Source organism: Triticum urartu, chromosome 4A, assembly GCF_056163025.1.
Source record: "Triticum urartu cultivar PI428250 chromosome 4A, HENAU_Tu73, whole genome shotgun sequence".
NCBI lineage: Eukaryota > Viridiplantae > Streptophyta > Magnoliopsida > Poales > Poaceae > Triticum > Triticum urartu.
This window is the reverse complement of record NC_141876.1, coordinates 113,520,610-113,542,476: the sequence shown is the minus strand read 5'-3', so window position 1 is coordinate 113,542,476 and position 21,867 is coordinate 113,520,610.

Below are 21,867 nucleotides of genomic sequence, written 5' to 3'. Positions count from 1 at the left end.
TATGTTTTAATGCTTTGTTCCGGTACTCTATTAAAAGGAGGCCTTAATATCCCTTAGTTTCCAATAAGACCCCGCTGCCAGGGGAGGGTAGGACAAAATATGGCATGCATGTTCTTTTCCATAAGCACGTATGACTATATTCGGAATACATGCCTACATTACATTGATGAACTGGAGCTAGTTCTGTGTCACCCTAGGTTATGACTGTTACATGATGAACCGCATCCGGCATAATTCTCCATCACCGATCCATTGCCTACGAGCTTTCCATATATTGTTCTTCGCTTATCTACTTTTCCGTTGCTATTGTAATCATCACTACAAAATATCAAAAATATTACTTTTGCTACGGTTACCTTTTACCACCTCTACCACTACTATCATATTACTTTGCTACTAAACACTTTGCTGCATATATTAAGTTTCAGGTGTGGTTGAATTGACAACTCAGCTGCTAATACTTGAGAATATTCTTTGGCTCCCCTTGTGTCGAATGAATAAATTTGGGCTGAATACTCTACCCTCGAAAACTGTTGCGATCCCCTATACTTGTGGGTTATCAAGACTATTTTCTGGCGCCATTGCTGTGGAGCATAGCTCTATTCTTTGAGTCACTTGGGATTTATATCTGCTTATCACCATGAAGAACTTGAAAGACGCTAAGACAAAAATTTATCCCTCAACTACGAGGGGAGGTAAGGAACTGCCATCTAGCTCTGCACTTGATTCACCTTCTGTTTTGAGTAAGCTTGCGACACCTATACCTGCTTCTGCTATTAATTCTGATATGTCGCATGTTATTGATGATGTCACTTCTGCTATGCATGATACTTATGATGAAACTACTTCTATGCTTGATACTACTATGTCACTTGGTGAATTTCTTGATGAACAATTTTCTAGGGCTAGAGAGAATGAAATTATTGAAACTGATAATATTGATGAAAGTGATGATGAAGACTCTCCCCCTAGATATGAATTACTTGTTGTGCCCGAGGGCTATGTTATGGAAGAAGAAACTGCTAGAGACTTTCTTGCTTGCAATGATAGGAGTGATCTTAATAAATTATTAGCTAAGCTAAAACAAAAAAAACTCTGAATGCTAGAATGAAATATGATCCTGCTTATGCTACTTTACCTATCTTTGTTACTGATAAGGATTATGATTTGTTTGTTGATCCTAATATAATTACTTTAGTTGAATCTGATCCTTTCTATGGCTATGAATCTGAAACTGTTGTGGCACATCTTACTAAATTAAATGGTATAGCCACCCTGTTCACTAATGATGTGAAATCTCGCTATTATTTTTATCCTTAAGATATTTCCGTTCTCATTAAAGGGTGATGTTAAGATATGGTTTAATTATCTTGATCCTGGTTGTGTGCATAGTCCCTAGGATATGATTTATTACTTCTCTGCTAAATATTTCCCCGCTCATAAGAAACAAGATGCTTTAAGGGAAATATATAATTTTGTGCAAATTGAAGAAGAGAGTCTCCCGCAAGCTTGGGGGGCTTCTCCAATTACTTAATGCTTTTCCTGATCATCCTCTTAAGAAAAATGAAATACTTGATATCTTTTATAATGGACTAACCGGTGCTTCCAGAGACCACCTGGATAGTTATGCTGGTTGTGTTTTCAGGGAAAGAACGCCAGATGAAGCTGAAATTTTATTGAATAATATGTTGACTAATGAAAATAATTGGACACTTCCTGATCCAATTCCTGAACCAACTCCTAAGCCAACTCCGAAGAAAAGGGGTATCCTATTTCTCAGTCCTGAAGATATGCAAGAGGCAAAGAAATCTATGAAGGAAAAAGGTATTAAAGCTGAAGATGTTAAGAATTTACCTCCTATTGAAGAAATACATGGTCTTAATTTACCGCCTGTTGAAGAAATACATGGTCTTGGTAACCCGACACAGGTAGTAAACGTACATTCTCTCTATAGATATGATAAAGCTGAAATCCCATTTACTAAGTTTGCTAGCCCATGCTTGGATGAGTTTGATGACTTTATGGTTAAACAAGAAAACTTCAATGCTTATTTTGGTAGAGAATTAAAATGCAATGCTGATATGCTTGAACACTTGGGTGATTATATGGCTAATGTTAAAGGTGAACTTAGACTTATTAGTAAACATGCTTCTATGGTTACCACTCAAGTAGAACAAGTACTTAAAGCTCAGAATGATTTCCTCAATGAATTAAATAGTAAGAAAAATGATAATGTTGTTAGGGTTATGACTAGAGGTGGTAAAATGACTCAGGAACCTTTGTATCCTGAGGGCCATCCTAAGAGAATTGAGCAAGATTCTCACAGAAATATTATTGATGCACCTAGTCCTTCTAAGAGGAAGAAAAAGAAAAGTGATAGGACTTTGCATGCTTCTAGTGAACCTGTTATTGACACACCTGAGAATCCTAATGATATTTCTATTTCTGATGCTGAAACACAATCTGGTAATGAACATGAACCTAGTAATAATGTTAATGATGATGTTCATATTGATGCTCAACCTAGTAATGAAAATGAAGTAGAGATTGAACCTGCTGTTGATCTTGATAACCCACATTCAAAGAATCAACGTTATGATAAGAAAGACTTTGTTGCTAGGAAGCATGATAAGGAAAGAGAACCGTGGGTTCAGAAACCCATGCCTCTTCCTCCTAGACCATCCAAGAAAAAGGATGATGAGGATTTTGAGCGCTTTGCTGAAATGATTAGACCTATTTTCTTGCGTATGCATTTGACTGATATGCTCAAAATGAATCCTTATGCTAAGTGTATGAAAGAAATTGTTACAAATAAAAGAAAGATACCGGAAGCTGAAATTTCCACCATGCTTGCTAATTATACTTTTAAGGGTGGAATACCAAAGAAACTAGGAGATCCAGGAATACCAACTATACCATGCTCCATTAAAAGAAACTATGTTAAAACTGCTTTATGTGATCTTGGAGCCAGTGTTAGTGTTATGCCACTCTCTTTATATCGTAGACTTGATTTGAATAAGTTGACACCTACAGAAATATCTTTGCAAATGGCTGATAAATCAACTGCTATACCTGTCGGTATTTGTGAGGATGTGCCTGTTGTGGTTGCAAACGTTACTATTTTAACGGACTTTGTTATTCTTGATATTCCCGAGGACGATAGTATTTCTATTATGCTTGGAAGACCCTTTTTGAATACTGTAGGGGCTGTTATTGATTGCACCAAAGGCAATGTCACTTTTCATGTTAATGGTAATGAGCATATGGTACACTTTCCGAGGAAACAACCTCAAGTCCATAGTATCAATTCTATTGGAAAATTTTCAACTATTACTATTGGAGGTTTTGAATTTCCTCTTCCTACTCAAGAAGAAATATGATATTCTTGTTGTTGGGGACATGCATATCCCCGTTGACGTAACCTAGTTTTATTCGAAAATTCTCCGCTTCGATGTTATTCGAAATGAGTTTGTTAACAACACCTAATCAACCTTGTTGGTGGATTCCTTTTGATGAGCATGAGATGGATGGATTTAGAAAACCCAACTCTCTGTATCCTATTTTTACTTTCTGATATTTATATTAAATAAAGCAAAATAGTAATTTCTGTCTATTTTCTGAATTATCAATGCAATGAAAAATACCCTGAAAATAAAAGTTCTCCAAATGCCCTGAAAATTAAATATGTTTTTTCTAGAATATTTTAGAATATATGGCACTGAGAACACAACAGGGGAGCAAGCACCTGGCCACGAGGCTGGAGGGTGCGCCCTACCCCCTGGGCGCGCCCCCTGCCTCGTGGGCCCATGGTGGCTCCCCTCCACTCATTCCAACTACCACACACTCCTTCTTCCTCCCACAAACACCACTAACCAGCTCAAACCCGAGTCCAAGCTCATTTTGCTGCCATTTTCGATCTCCTTGCTCAAAGCACCTCTCACAAAACTGCTTTGGGGGATTGTTCCTTGGTATGTGACTCCTCCAATGGTCCAATTAGTTTTTGTTCTAGTGCTTTATTCATTGCATATTTTTGCTGCTTAGGTGACCCCGTTCTTGAGCTTGCATGTCAAATTTATGTGGTCAAAAGTAGTTTTGATGCATGATATTGCCTCTAGGCACTTGTAGGAGTAGTTGCAATCAATTTTTTTGAGTTTGGTTCACTTTTATTTTGAAGTTACTAAAATTTTCTGAAATTTTCAGAAAAAGATGAAGAGATTTTTGAGGGGCTCATCGAGCCGAAGCTCGAAGGATAAGCAAAGTGAGGAGGATAAGAGGCCCAAATATAATCTCCCTCGCACCGCGGAAGTTCGGCCGTGTGAATGGCCTTGTGATAATTTCTTGAGAGCAGCCGGTATTTATGATGATTTCCATGAATTGGCTGAGAATGCAGGCCTCGATGCCTTCCTCCACGACCAACGCGAACAATATCTCTTACTCACCAATATCTTTGTGCAAAACTTTCATGTCCATGCTAGTAGCTCACCACCTACGGTGGAATTTTATTTATATGATGAGCATAAGGAGATGTCACTTCATGATTTTTGTCGGGTTTGTTTGATCCCTTTCGAGGGAAGCGTAGAGGAACCACATCATGACGATGTGGATGGGTTTATTGATACCATTACTGTAGGGGAAACGAGGAAGGTTTCCGACGCACGAATTACTAGCGTACACTTTCCTGTTCTACGTTACTTTGCTATATTTGCTAGTAGATGCTTAATTGGGCGCGGAAACTGTGGAAACCTAAGTGCCCCTGATATTGTTATTTTGTGCCATGCCTTATTTCGTGACGACACATTCAGCATGGGCGCTATTATTGCAAAGCGGTTAAATCTTAACCGTACTAAGGGCCTCGTCCTTGGAGGCATCTTCGCCTCGCGCCTCGCTGCACATTTTAACATACCTATTAGGCATTATGAGAAGGAAGAAAAATTGCTACCTCCTGTTTATTTAGATTATAAGAGTATGGTAGCACATGATTTTATTGTTAAGAATAGGGAAAAGGAGCTTAAGTACAAATTAATATTTGGTAAAAATCATCCTGAGACTATTACCTTACCTGGTACTTCCTTGTTTGATTTATCTGCAGGCAAGTACCTTGTTCCTTTGGAGGCCATTCTTGCCTACCGGAACCCTACAGAGCCAGAGCCGGAATCACAATTTGATCCTCCACGACAGTTTGATTATCAGTGGGATCCGGTGATGATTGCCAACCAGTGGCAATCCAAGGCTTCTTCACAGTACAACCCCAACTATTACTTTGGATATCCGCCAGGCCAGCCGTGGCCATAGACCAACTTAGGCCAAAAGCCTAAGCTTGGGGGAGTACGTATTTCTCACCGACATTACATTCACGTTCACACACTCATTGCTAGTTGTCGGTGCTCATACTTTTTCATTGTATCATCCATGCTAGTTTATTTTACTTTTTATGCTTTCTTCTTGTGTGTTTAATAAACCTTAAGAAAAAAATTAGTTGTAACTTTTAATCAGTTTACTTTCCATGCTTGTAGTAGTAATTAAAAAGAAAACCCAAAAAGATTTCTCGTTCTTCTTTTGCTTGTTGGGAGCTTTCCCGTGTAAATAGTTTTATTTCTTTTAGTGTTCTTTGGGGGTCGATAGGAGAAGACCATAATGAAAATGTTAAGTGGCTCTTATATGCATTATCATTGATCTGACAAAGAGCCCATATTACCTTGTCTTCTCTCTTGAATTGAATGCTTGTAGATTCCAGCTTAGTCCAATGCACATGCACTATTATTACTATCCACACTATTCAGTCGTGCAAGTGAAAGGCAATAATGATGTTTATATGATGAACTTATTGAGATGAGAAAAGTTGGTATGAACTCGACCTCTCTTGTTTTTGTAAATATGACAACATAGCCTCTACGATATTTATGTTCATGGTGTATTATATCCTACTCATGCTTGCATTCGGTGTTGATTATTTTTAATGCATGTTCATGACTGTTGTCGCTCTCTAGCTGGTCGCTTTCCAGTCTTCTGCTAGCCTTCACCTATACTAAGCGGGAATACTGGTTGTGCATTCAATTCCATAAACCCCAAAGTTATTCCATATGAGTCCACCATACCTACCTATATACGGTATCTACCTGCCGTTCCAAGTAAATTTGTATGTGCCAAACTCTAAACCTTCAAAAAATATCCTGTTTTGTATGCTCGAATAGCTCATGTATCAACTAGGGATGTCCGTATCTTCCATGTTAGGCGGGTTATTCTCAAGAGTGGACTCCGCTCCTCACTCACGAGAAAATGGCTGGTCACCGGGATGCCCAGTCCCATACTTTATGCAAATCAAAATAATTGCAACCAAAACTCCCCCGGGACTCTTGTTAGTTGGAGGCACTCGTTGTTTCGAGCAAACCATGGATTGATGCTTGTTGGTGGAGGGGGAGTATAAAATTTACCATTCTGTTTGGGAACCGCCTATAATGTGTGTAGCACGGAAGATATCGCCATGTATTGGTTGTTATGTTGACAATGAAAGTATACCGCTCAAAATATTATTCATATCTATTTCAAAACCGAGCTCTGGCACCTCTACAAATCCGTGCTTCCCTCTGCGAAGGGCCTATCTATTTACTATTATGTTGAGTCATCATCCTCTTATTAAAAAGCACCAGTTGGAGAGCACCGCTGTCATTTGCATCCATTACTGTTAGTTTACATTGAGTATGACTTGACTGGATCTCTTTTACCATGAATTACAATGTCTAGTCAGTCCTTGCTCTTTAAAAGTGCTCTGCATTTATGTTCTGCGGTCTCAGAAAGGGCTAGCGAGATACCATCTTGTTATATGATATCATGATTGTTTTGAGAAAGTGTTGTCATCTGAGATTTATTATTATTGCTCGCTAGTTGATTATGCCATTGATATGAGTAAACATGAAACCTAATTGTTATTGTGAATATGGTTAGTTCATAATCTTTGCTGAAAACTTGAATGCTGGCTTTACATATTTACAACAACAAGAGCAAACAGAGTTTCTAAAAGTTTTTCTTTATCACTTTCAGTTTATCAACTGAATTGCTTGAGGACAAGCAAAGGTTTAAGCTTGGGGGAGTTGATACGTCTTCGTCGTATCTACTTCTCCAAACACTTTTGCCCTTGTTTTGGACTCTAACTTGCATGATTTGAATGGAACTAACCCGGACTGACGATGTTTTCAGCAGAATTGCCATGGTGTTATTTTTTGTGCAGAAATAAAAGTTCTCGGAATGACCTGAAATTCAACGGAGAATTATTTTGGAATATATAATAAATATTGAAAGGAAGATCCACGTCAGGGGGTGCCCCACCTTTCCACGAGGGTGGGGGGGCGCGCCTGCCCCCCTGGGCGCGCCCCCTGACGCTCCACCGACCTCAACCTGAACTCCATATATTCACTTTCGGGGAGAAAAAAACCAGGGAGAAGGATTCATCGCGTTTTACGATACGGAGCCGCCGCCAAGCCCTAAACTCTCTCGGGAGGGCTGATCTGGAGTCCGTTCGGGGCTCCGGAGAGGGGAATCCGTCGCCATCGTCATCATCAACCATCCTCCATCACCAATTTCATGATGCTCACCGTCGTGCATGAGTAATTCCATCGTAGGCTTGCTGGACGGTGATGGGTTGGATGAGATTTATCATGTAATCGAGTTAGTTTTGTTAGGGTTTGATCCCTAGTATCCACTATGTTCTGAGATTGATGTTGCTATGACTTTGCTATGCGTAATGCTTGTCACTAGGGCCTGAGTGCCATGATTTCAGATCTAAACCTATTACGTTTTCATCAATATATCAGAGTTCTTGATCCTATCTTGCAAGTCTATAGTCACCTATTATGTGTTATGATTCGTTAACCCCGAAGTGACAATAATCGGGATACTTACCGGTGATGATCGTAGTTTGAGGAGTTCATGTATTGACTATGTGTTAATGCTTTGTCCCGGTACTCTATTAAAAGGAGGCCTTAATATCCCTTAGTTTCCAATAGGACCCCGCTGCCACGGGAGGGTAGGACAAAAGATGGCATGCAAGTTCTTTTCCATAAGCACGTATGACTATATTCGGAATACATGCCTACATTACATTGATGAACTGGAGCTAGTTTTGTGTCACCCTAGGTTATGACTGTTACATGATGAACCGCATCCGGCATAATTATCCATCACCGGTCCATTGCCTATGAGCTTTCCATATATTGTTCTTCGCTTAATTACTTTTCCGTTGCTATTGTTATCATCACTACAAAATACCAAAAATATTACTTTTGCTACCATTACCTTTTACAACCATTAGCACTACTATCATATTACTTTCCTACTAAACACTTTGCTGCAGATATTAAGTTTCCGGTGTGGTTGACTTGACAACTCAACTGCTAATACTTGAGAATATTCTTTGGCTCCCCTTGTGTCGAATCAATAAATTTGGGTTGAATACTCTACCCTCGAAAACTGTTGCGATCCCCTATACTTGTGGGTTATCATACTCTTAGGAGCATGCCTGGATACATACTTAATGATTTTTCCCTCCGGGGTGGTGAGTAGAATTGACCTACTAGCACAGGCAATGTTTCCTCCATACTTTGATAAGCAATCCATTCCTAGTATCACATCCAATCCTTGTGACTCCAGAATTATAAGGTCTGAGGGGAAAACATGGCTACCAATGGTTAAGGGTAACCGATCGCACCATCGGCTGGCCATATACTCTGCACCGGGTGAGCTCACTAGCAAAGGTGTCCTAAGGGCTAGGGTGGGTAACTTAAACTTGTTCACAAATCCCCTTGAAATGTATGAATGTGATGCATAAGTATCAAAAGGAACGAGAGTGGTAAATGACTTAACCAAAAACTTACCGATAACTGCATCTGGCTGCTCCTCAACCTCCTCTACGCTCACGTGGTTCACTTGTCCCCTGCTGAAAGGGCTAGGCTTCTTCCCAGAGCTTCCATTGCCATTACCATTCTTTGCTTCAGATCACTCATTGGAATAGTGTCCAGTCTACCCGCACATGAAACAAGTAATGTGACTCAGGTCCTTCTTGGCAGGCATTGATGGGTTAGAGCGGTTCTGATTGCTGCCTGCTCCATTCCCGTTTCCATTCTTGGGGCCACTGTGGTTATGCGAACTACCTCCATTGTGGGTATGGCCTCCATGGTTATGAATAAATTCTCCCGAGTTTGAGGTGAAACAAGGCTTCTGCTGAGCTCCAGAATTGTACTTTCCTTGTCCATACTTCCTCTTGCGGCTCTCAATCTGCTGCTGCTTCCCTTCAATCATAAGAGCCTTGTCTACCAGCTCCTGATAGTTGTTAAATGTTACCACCATCAACTGCATTCTCATTGATACGTCCATTTTGCATCATGCTTTTATATCGATATTTATTGCATTATGGGCTGTTATTTCACATTATGTCACAATACTTATGGCTATTCTCTCTTATTTTACAAGGTTTACATAAGGAGGGAGAATTCCGACATCTGGAACTCTGGGCTGGAAAAGGAGCAAATATTAGAGACCTATTCTGCACAACTCCAAAAGTCCTGAAACTCCATGGAATACCTTATAATAAATAATGAAAAATCCTCGCAAAAGATAAAGACCAGGGGGCCCACACCCTGCTCACGAGGGTGGGGGGCGCCCCCCCCCCCCTACGGCGCGCCCCCTACCTCATGGGCCCCCTGGTAGCTCTCCGATGACCATCTTCTCCTATATGAAGTCTTTCATCAAGAAAAAAAAATAAGAAGCAACCTTTCGGGACGAAACTCCGCCGCCATGAGGCGGAACCTTGGCGGATCCAATCTAGAGCTCCGGCAGAGCTGTTCTGCCGGGGAAACTTCCCTCCCGGAGGGGGAAATCATCTCCATCGTCATCACCAACGCTCCTCTCATCGGGAGAGGGCAATCTCCATCAACATCTTCATCAGCACCATCTCATCTCAAAACCCTAGTTCATCTCTTGTATCCGATTCTTGTCTTCAAGTCCGGGATTGGTGCTAGTAGGTTGCTAGTAGTGTTAATTACTCCTTGTAGTTGATGCTAGTTGGTTTAATTGGTGGAAGATCATATGTTCAGATCCTTTATGCATATTAATACCCCTCTGATTATGAACATGTTTATGCTTTGTGAGTAGTTAGGTTTGTTCATGAGGACAAGGGAGAAGTCTTGCTATTAGTAGTCATGTGAATTTGGTATTCGTTCGATATTTTCATGAGATGCATGTTGTCTAGCCTCTAGTGGTGTTATGTGAACGTCGACTACATAACACTTCACCATTATTTGGGCCTAGAGGAAGGCATTGGGAAGTAATAAGTAGATGATGGGTTGCTAGAGTGACAGAAGCTTAAACCCTAGTTTATGCGTTGCTTCGTAAGGGGCTGATTTGGATCCATATGTTTCATGCTATGGTTAGGTTTACCTTAATACTTTTGTTGTAGTTGCGGATGCTTGCAATAGAGGTTAATCATAAGTGGGATGCTTGTTCAAGTAAGAACAGCACCCAAGCACTGGTCCACCCACATGTCAAATTATCAAAGTACCGAACGCGAATCATATGAACGTGATGAAAACTAGCTTGACGATATTCCCATGTGTCCTCGGGAGCGCTTTTCCTTATATAAGAATTTGTCCAGGCTTGTCCTTTGCTACAAAAAGGATTGGGCCACGTTGCTGCACTTTATTTACTTTTGTTACTTGTTGCTCGTTACAAATTATCTTATCACAAAACTATCTGTTACCACTTATTTCAGTACTTGCAAAGAATACCTTGCTGAAAACCGTTTATCATTTCCTTCTGCTCCTTGTTGGGTTCGACACTCTTACTTATCGAAAGGACTACGATAGATGCCCTATACTTGTGGGTCATCAAGACTCTTTTCTGGAGTCGTTGCCGGGGAGTGAAGCGCCTTTGGTAGGTGGAATTTGGTAAGGAAAAATTTATATAGTGTGCTGAAATTTACTGTCACTTGTTACTATGGAAAGTAATCCTCTAAGGGGCTTGTTCGGGGTATATTCACCCCGACCGGTAGAGCAAAGAGTTGCTCCTCAACCTACCGAACCTATTGAAAATGAATATGAAAATGAAATTCCTTATGAGTATCCTTCGGGCATGATAGAAAAACTGCTAGCTAATCCTTTTACAGGAGATGGAACAAAGCATCCTGATGAACACCTAATATATGTGGATGAAGTTTGTGGATTATTTAAGCTTGCAGGTATACCCGATGATGTTGCTAAGAAGAAGCTCTTCCCTTTATCTTTGAAGGGAGACGCATTTGTATGGTATAGGCTATGTGATGATACGAGATCATGGAATTATAGAAGATTGAAATTGGAATTTCATCAAAAGTATTACCCTATGCATCTTGTTCATCGTGATCGTAGTTATATATATAATTTTTGGCATCGCGAAGGAGAACGCATCGCTCAAGCTTGGGGGAGGCTTAAATCAATGTTATATTCATGCCCCAATCATGAGCTCTCAAGAGAAATGACTATTAAAAATTTTTATGCTCGGCTTTCTGAAAATAATCGCACCATGCTCGATACTTCTTGTGATGGCTCTTTTATGATGAAGACTATTGAATTCAAATGGGATTTATTGGATAGAATTAAACGCAACTCTGAAGATTGGGACCTCGACAATGGTAAGGAGTCAGGTATGACACCTAAGTTTGATTGTGTTAAATCTTTTATGGATACCGATATTTTCTGTAAGTTTAGCACTAAATATGGACTTGATTCTGAGATAGTAGCTTCTTTCTGTGAATCTTTTGCTACTTATGTTGATCTCCCTAAGGAGAAGTGGTTTAAATATCATCCTCCCATAGAAGTAAAAGTAGTTGCACCTATTAAAGTTGAAGAAAAGACTATCACTTATAATGATCCTATTGTTCCTACTTCTTATGTTGAGAAACCACCTTTCCCTGTTAGAATAAAGGATCATGCTAAAGCTTCAACTATAGTTCGTAAAAGCAATCTTAAAACATATACACCTCCTGAGCAAGTTAAAGTTGAACCTAATATTGCTATTGTTAAAGAGCTCTTGTCTGATAATATTGATGGGCATGTTATTCAGTTCTGCGGTGAAACTGCTAGAATTGCTAAACCTTGTGCTAAAGATAAATGTAGATCTGTGGTAGGCGTGCCTGTTATTTCTGTTAAAATAGGAGATCATTGTTATCATGGCTTATGTGATATGGGTGCTAGTGCTAGTGTTATACCTTATGACTTGTATAAAGAAATCAAGCATGAAATTGCACCTGCTGAGTTAGAAGATATTGATGTCACAATTAAACTTGCTAATAGAGATACTATTTCAGCAATGTGAATTGTTAGAGATGTTGAAGTCTTGTGTGGGAAAACTAAATATCCTGCTGATTTTCTTGTTCTTAGTTCCCCACAAGATAGCTTTTGTCCCATTATATTTGGTAGACCCTTCTTAAACAAGTTAATGCTAGGATAGACTGCGAAAAGAATGTTGTTACTATTGGCTTGGATGATATGACTCATGAATTTAATTTCTCTAAATTTAGTAAACAACACCGTGAAGAAGAATTGCCTAGTAAGGATGAAATTATTGGTCTTGCTTCTATTGCCGTACGTCCTAGTGATCCTTTAGAACAATATTTGCTAGACCATGAGAATGATATGTTTATGAATGAAAGAAGGGAAATAGATGAAGTATTCTTTAAACAAGAACCTATGCTGAAACACAATTTGCCTGTTAAAATCCTAGGGGATCCCCCTCCACCTAAGGGTGATCCCGTGTTTGAGCTTAAACCATTGCCTGATAATCCTAAATATGCTTATCTTGATGAAAAATAAAATATAACCTGTTATTATTAGTGCTAACCTTCAGAGCATGAAGAAGAAAGATTATTGAAAACTCTGAAGAAGCACCGTGCTGCTATTAGGTATACTCTTGATGATCTTAAGGGCATTAGTCCCACTCTATGTCAACATAAAATAAATTTGGAAGCAGATGCCAAACCAGTTCGTGATCCTCAACGATGTCTGAATCCTAAAATGAAAGAAGTGGTAAGAAAAGAAATACTAAAGCTTCTGGAGGCAGGTATAATTTATCCCGTTGCTGATAGTCTGTGGGTAAGTCCTGTTCATTGTGTCCCTAAGAAGGGAGGTATTACTGTTGTTCCTAATGATAAAGATGAATTGATTACACAAAGAATTATTACAGGTTATAGGATGGTAATTGATTTCCGCAAATTAAATAAGGCTACTAAGAAAGATCATTACCCCTTACCTTTTATCGATCAAATGCTAGAAAGATTGTCCAAACATACACATTTTTGCTTTCTAGATGGTTATTCTGGTTTCTCTCAAATACCTGTGTCGGCTAAAGATCAATCAAAGACTACTTTTACATGCCCTTTTGGTACTTTTGCTTATAGACGTATGCCTTTTGGTTTATGTAATGCACCTTCTACCTTTCAAAGATGCATGATGGCTATATTCTCTGACTTTTGTGAAAATATTTGTGAGGTTTCCATGGACGAATTTTCCGTCTATGGATCTTCTTTTGATGATTGCGTGAGCAATCTTGATCGAGTTTTGCAGAGATGTGAAGAAACTAATCTTGTCTTGAATTGGGAAAAGTGCCACTTTATGGTTAATGAGGGTATTGTCTTGGGGCATAAAGTTTCTGAAAGAGGTATCGAAGTTGATAAAGCCAAGGTTGATGCTATTGAAAAGATGCCATGTCCCAAGGACATCAAAGGTATAAGAAGTTTCCTTGGTCATGCCGGATTTTATAGGAGGTTCATTAAAGACTTTTCAAAAAAAATTCGGCCTCTGACTAATTTATTACAAAAAGATATACCATTTGTATTTGATGATGATTGTGTAGAAGCATTTGAAATACTTAAGAAAGCATTAGTCTCTGCACCTATTATTCAGCCACCTGATTGGAATTTACCCTTTGAAATTATGTGTGATGGTAGCGACTATGTTGTAGGTGTTGTTCTAGGGAAAAGAGTTGATAATAAATTAAATGTTCTCCATTATGCTAGTAAGACTCTAGACAATGCTCAAAGAAATTATGCTATTACTGAAAAAGAACTTTTAGCAGTTGTATTTGCTTGTGATAAGTTCAGACCTTATATTGTTGATTCTAAAGTAACTATCCACGCTGATCATGCTGCTATTAAATATCTTATGGAGAAGAAAGATGCTAAACCTAGACTTATTATATGGGTTCTCTTGTTACAAGAATTTGATTTGCATATTGTTGATAGAAAAGGAGCTGAGAACCCCGTTGCAGACAACTTATCTAGGTTAGAGAATGTTCTTGATGACCCACTACCTATTGATGATAGCTTTCCTGATGAACAATTAAATGTCATAAGTACTTCTCGTAATACCCCTTGGTATGCTGATTATGATAATTACATATTTGCTAAATTTATACCACCTAGCTTCACATACCAACAAAAGAAAAAGTTCTTCTATGATTTGAGACATTACTTTTGGGATGACCCACATCTTTATAAAGAAGGAGTAGATGGTGTTATTAGACGTTGTGTACCTGAGCATGAACATGAACAGATCCTACGCAAGTGCCACTCCGAAACTTATGGAGGACACCACACGGGAGATAGAACTGCACATAAGGTATTGCAATCCGGTTTTTATTGGCCTACTCTCTTCAAGGATGCCCGTAAGTTTGTCCTATATTGTGATGAATGTCAAAGAATTGGTAATATTAGTAGACGTCAAGAAATGCCTATGAATTATTCACTTGTTATTGAACCATTTGATGTTTGGGGCTTTGATTATATGGGACCTTTTCCTGCCTCTAATGGATATACACATATTTTAGTTGCCGTTGATTACGTTACTAAGTGGGTAGAAGCTATTCCAACTAGTAGTGCTGATCATGACACTTCTATTAAAATGCTTAAAGAAGTTATTTTTCCGAGGTTTGGAGTCCCTAGATATCTAACGACTGATGGTGGTTCACATTTTATTCATGGTGCTTTCCGTAAAATGCTTGCTAAATATGACATCAATCATAGAATTGCATCTCCGTATCACCCACAGTCTAGTGGTCAAGTAGAATTGAGTAATAGAGAACTCAAATTAATTTTGCAAAAGACTATCAATAGGTCTAGAAAGAATTGGTCCAAGAAACTTGATGATGCATTATGGGCCTATAGAACTGCATATAAAAATCCTATGGGTATGTCTCCGTATAAAATGGTATATGGAAAAGCATGTCACTTACCTCTCGAACTAGAACATAAGGCATATTGGGCTATTAAAGAGCTCAACTATGATTTTAAACTTGCCGGTGAAAAGAGGTTATTTGATATTAGCTCTCTTGATGAATGGAGAACCCAAGCTTATGAAAATGCTAAGTTGTTTAAAGAAAAAGGTTAAAAGATGGCATGACAAAAGGATACAAAAGCGTGAGTTTAATGTAGGTGATTATGTATTGCTATACAACTCTCGTTTAAGATTTTTTGCAGGAAAACTTCTCTCTAAATGGGAAGGCCCCTATGTTATCGAGGAGGTCTATCGTTCCGGTGCCATAAAAATCAACAACTTCGAAGGCACAAATCCGAAGGTGGTAAACGGTCAGAGAATTAAACATTATATCTCAGGTAATCCCATAAATGTTGAAACCAATATTATTGAAACCGTAACCCTGGAGGAATACATAAGGGACACTTTCCAGAACGTTTCAGACTCCGAAAAGGAATAGGTATGTGGTACGGTAAGTGAACCGACTCCAAAACAATTTTTAACGCAATATTTCTCCGTTTTGGAATATTTAGAAAAATAGAAAATTAAGTAGTAGTCCGGGAAGGACACGAGGGCCCCACGAGGGTGGAGGGCGTGCCCCCCTACCTCGTGAGCTCCTCGTGTGCCTTCCGGACTCCGTTTTCTTGCACGATACGTATTTTGGCCGGTAAAAATTCACTATATAATCTCCCGGGGGTTTTGACTCCCGTATCACGCAAAAATCTCATGTCTTTGTTTCGAGCTGTTTTCTGTCAGGGCAAGGCCAGGCACTATGTCGTCTCCCTCCTCCTCCAACCATGAGGGCAATGAGGCTTGGCTAATGAAGATAGAGCTGAAGAGAGAAGAACCTATGGAGATCAACAAGGATGAAGGGATCAAGAAGGCCATGGAGGACTAAGTTCCAGCAACAGAAGACACCCTTCAACTGGATCATAATCTTCTTACCCCTACAAAAATCGAAGCTTTCAAGATGATTGAGTTGGCTCATGTACAAAATAAGTATCTCACACGTGAAAATACTTTGTTGAAGGAGCATATCATCGCACTCAAGGGCATTATCCGCAAGTTAGAAGACCTTCTACGCTCGATGTGCGACTATCCGTCATCAACAACTCCACCTTCTTCACCAACAAAGGAGACATAATCACCTGGGTATGGGCACTCCCCTTGGCAACTGCCAAGCTTGGGGGAGGTGCCCCGGTATCGTATCACAATCACAACTCCTATCTTTACCGTTTTTCTTAGTTCGATCCTATTAGTAGTATTTTGATCTAGTAGAATAAAGTTTATGGCATGATCTAGTTTCGAGTTTTGCTTTATGATCTCTCTATGTGATCGAGTCCATGAGCTATATAATAAAGATTAGTGTTGAGTCAAGGGCTTGCTTATTTTTTCCATGATCCCAAATAAAAGAAAAGAAAAGAGAAAAAGAATAAGAAGAAACAAAAGTTCATATTGATCTTATTGATAGTAATGACTTCACATAGAAAGAGTGTGATGATTAAAAGTTGTTGGGAGTTGGCAGACATAGCTTCGGTCATCGTTGCAATTAATAGGAAGTAATAAGGAAAGAGAGGTTTCACATATAAATATACTATTATTGACATCTTTTATGATTGGGAACACTCATCAAAATATGACATGCTAAAGAGTTGATGTTGGACAAGGAAGACAACGTAATGGGTTATGTTTTCTTATATCTGAGATAAAGTATGTTGTCATGGATCATCCAACATGTTGAGCTTGCCTTTCCTCCTCATGATAGCCAAATTCTCAGCACCAAGTAGAGATACTACTTGTGCTTCCAAATACCCTTTAACTAGTTTTGCCATGAGAGTCCACCATATCTACCTATGGATTGAATAAGATCCTTCAAGTAAGTTGTCATCGGTGCAAAGCAATAAAAATTGCTCTCTAAATATGTATGATTGATTGGTGTGGGAGAAATAAGCTTTATACGATCTTGTGATGTGGAAGTAATAAAAGCGACGGACTGCATAATAAAGGTTCATATCACAAGGGGCAATATAAAGTGACGTTCTTTCGCATTAAGATTTTGTGCATCCAACCATAAAAGCGCATGGCAACCTCTGCTTCCCTCTGCGAAGGGCCTATCTTTTATTATTATCTTCTACCTTATGCAAGTGTCATGGTGATCTTCACCTTTCCTTTTTCATTTTATCCTTTGGCAAGCCCAGCATGTTGGAAAGAACCTGATATATATATATATATATATATATATATATATATATATATATATATATCTAATTGGATGTAGGGGGGCATGAATTATTATTGTTGACATTACCCTCGAGGTAAAAGGTTCTGGGGCGAAACTATAAGCCCCTATCTTTCTCTGTGTCCGATTAAAACTCCGTGACCACAAGTATTGGGCGAGTGTTAGCAATTATGAAGGACTAGATGATAGTTGAGTATGAGGACTTGCTTTTTAGCTCTGACATAGACTCTTTCTGATGTTATGATAAATTGCAATTGCTTCAATGATTGAGGTTATAGTTTGTTGGTTCTCAATAAGGGTTCTGATTCATACTTTTGCATTGTGAATAGATCATCACTTGAACATGAGTAATCATATGAAAATATCTATATATGTTGCTGTTATGAGAATAATCATGATGCCCTCATGTCTGTATTTTATTTTTATCGATGCCTCTACCTCTAAACATGGGGACATATTTATTGTTATCGGCTTTCTCTTGAGGACAAGCGAGGTCTAAGCTTGGGGGAGTTGATACGTCCATTTTGCATCATGCTTTAATATCGATATTTATTGCATTATGGGCTGTTATTTCACATTATGTCACAATACTTATGGCTATTCTCTCTTATTTTACAAGGTTTACATAAGGAGGGAGAATGCCGGCAGCTGGAATTCTGGGTTGGAAAAGGAGCAAATATTAGAGACCTCTTCTGCACAACTCCAAAAGTCTTGAAACTCCACGGAATACCTTATAATAAATAATGAAAAATCCTCACCAAAGATGAAGACCAGGGGGCCCACACCCTGCTCACGAGGGTGGGGGGAGCCCCCCCTAGGGCGCGCCCCCTACCTTGTGGGCCCCCTGGTGGCTCTCCGATGACCACCTTCTCCTATATGAAGTTTTTCGTCAAGAAAAAATAAGAAGCAACCTTTCGGGACGAAACTCCGCCGCCATGAGGCGGAACCTTGGCGGATCCAATCTAGAGCTCCGGCAGAGCTGTTCTGCCGGGGAAACTTCCCTCCCGGAGGGGGAAATCATCGCCATCGTCATCACCAATGCTCCTCTCATCAGGAGAGGGCAATCTCCATCAACATCTTCATCAGCACCATCTCATCTCAAAACCCTAGTTCATCTCTTGTATCTGATTCTTGTCTTCAAGTCCGGGATTGGTGCTAGTAGGTTGCTAGTAGTGTTAATTACTCCTTGTAGTTGATGCTAGTTGGTTTAATTGGTGGAAGATCATATGTTCAGATCCTTTATGCATATTAATACCCCTCTGATTATGAACATGTTTATGCTTTGTGAGTAGTTACGTTTGTTCCTGAGGATAAGGGAGAAGTCTTGCTATTAGTAGTCATGTGAATTTGGTATTCGTTCGATATTTTCATGAGATGCATGTTGTCTAGCCTCTAGTGGTGTTATGTGAACGTCGACTACATAACACTTCACCATTATTTGGGTCTAGAGGAAGGCATTGGGAAGTAATAAGTAGATGATGGGTTGCTAGAGTGACAGAAGCTTAAACCCTAGTTTATGCGTTGCTTCGTAAGGGGCTGATTTGGATCCATATGTTTCATGCTATGGTTAGGTTTACCATAATACTTTTGTTGTAGTTGCGGATGCTTGAAATAGAGGTTAATCATAAGTGGGATGCTTGTTCAAGTAAGAACAGCACCCAAGCACCGGTCCACCCACATGTCAAATTATCAAAGTACCGAACGCGAATCATATGAACGTGATGAAAACTAGCTTGACAATATTCCCATGTGTCCTCGGGAGCGCTTTTCCTTATATAAGAGTTTGTCCAGGCTTGTCCTTTGCTACAAAAAGGATTGGGCCACCTTCCTGCACTTTATTTACTTTTGTTACTTGTTGCTCGTTACAAATTATCTTATCACAAAACTATCTGTTACCACTTATTTCAGTACTTGCAGAGAATACCTTGCTGAAAACCGTTTATCATTTCCTTCTGCTCCTCGTTGGGTTCGACACTCTTACATATCGAAAGGACTACGATAGATCCCCTATACTTGTGGGTCATCACTCATCTCATCATTTAGCCCTTTCATAAACTTCTCCTGCTTCGCGGCGTCTGTGGCCACATCATCAGGGGCATAACAAGATAGCTTACTAAACTCATCTATGTACTGAGCCACCGTATGATTTCCTTGGCGCAAGTTGCGAAACTCATGCTTCTTCATGCTCATAGTTCCAGTTGAGACATGGGATGTGCGGAATGCTTACTGAAACTGATCCCAAGTGATATTGGCTATAGGGAAAGTGGATGTGTAATTCTCCCACCATGAAGCTGTTGGTCCATCCAATTGGTGTGCAGCAAAATGCATCTTCTCAGCATCTGTGCAACCTGCGGTGGTCAACTCCCTTCCAATCTTGTGTAGCCAGTCAGCAGCAACTATGGGCTCAGTGCTACTACAAAACACCGGCGGCTGCAACCTCAGAAAACGGGCTAAGTTATCAATTAGTGGTGGTGGCGGAGGGTTGTTGTTGTTGTTGCCTTGGTTCTGTACTAATATCTGCATCAAGGCATTCTGCTACTGAATCAACTGGGTGATCTTAGGTAGGAAGACAAATCCAGTTTCACATCTCGGAGGCATCTGATGAGTTTAGAGGGGAGAGATTAGAATAGAAATGAGGTATAGTGAGAAAGCACTACCCATATGCACATGAGACAAACACAATCATATGACACCAAATCAATTCAAGAAAGGGCATACAATCGGTCTAGAACTATCGTTACAAAAGTGCTCGGACTACTACTATATACATGGGGAAATACTACTAAACATATGGTGGTCATTCTAGAAATTTTGATCGGTGGAAGACTCCATGATATCCGCTCTAGCTTTGTCTTCATAATCATCATCACTATCGTCACGACTCCTTGGGTTCGTCGTCTTCTCCTCCTGGTGCGGGGTCTCTCATAAAAACTCCTAGCTTCCTTGTCAGGTCGTCATTCATTTCCAAACCGACTTGAGCAAACCGTACAAGACTCATACGACAGCCAGCCGGCTAGCACATGGCAATAGCCACACACGTAACCAAGCCAACTCATATTGAGTATGTTTGAATTCAAATGTGTTATGCGGATGTGATAAAACAGCAGATTTGGTTTCTTTTGGTCACATAATGCATTAGGGGTACAATGGTATTTTCATGTTAGATTTAATGTTGTTATGTGCCAAAACTGACAAAAATGTCATGGAAGGAACAAAATGAAATTGTAGTGTCAAAAAGGGAAGAACAAATTTTGTAGGGCCAAAGAAGGAAGCAAACTTTAAGAAAGGGCCAAATAAGGAATTCTCTCAAATATAAACCCTTAATTACGAGGATAGAAATATAATAATAGAATATTATTGCCTCTAGGGCATATTTCTAACACGCAGTCCACTACGTCGTCCCACGCATCCACTGCTACGTGGTTGTAGCGACCCGACCTCAGACGGTCAAGTCTCTGTGCTTCAGTGTCATCCCTGAATCGGTAATGCTGACACACACAGTACTCGAAGGATTTATAACAGAGTAGCAATCACACACTTATTACATCGAATATCTCAAAAGAGAACTTATTACAATAAATATGGCTTAAGGCCATCTAGATAAATAACATCGGAAGGCTTGGAAGATAAAGTGAGTCCACCAACTCCAACGGCATAGCTGAGTGCATGACAATCGACTTAGCGCACCTTACTCCTCGTCTGAAAAGTCTGCAACATGATACGTTGCAGCCCAAAAATGGGTCAGCACATGGAAACAAGGAGATAACATTTGTCAGATCAAATGATATAATGAAGTATGCTCGAGGAAAACACACAAAATTAAACATTGGTTGAAAGGTGCACCCGAAATATGGGCTTAGGTAGCATGATCAATGATAGAATGGTGATTCGATAACCAATGGTCTAAGAATGAAATATCGACCATTAACTTCTAAGCAATAGGGTTGCTAGAAGTTTTGAATTTTACAAACCGCAGTCCATTTTTCGGTATTCCGGTTAGAAACAACACGGGGACCAAGAAAGAATGGTGATGGTGATAAGTATCACTATACCAAGAGTTCTTGAGAGGTGGAGTAACCCTCACGACATTCTTGACATAAAAGATGGTAATACTCCAAGGTAAGGGAGAACATATGCTGGATAGCAAGGAACTCAAGGTATAACACAGAACACGAACAAGTTCGTGTTGGAGGGGAGGCAATAAAGTGGTCGATGACAACACAAATCATCAAGGGAAAGGATGGTATTTCTCATCATGAATTCAATTGATATCCTGGAAGAGCTCAGGATGCTGATGATGATCACGACACATTGCCGAGAGATTTCATGAAGATGTAATCAATTGGCAATGACATC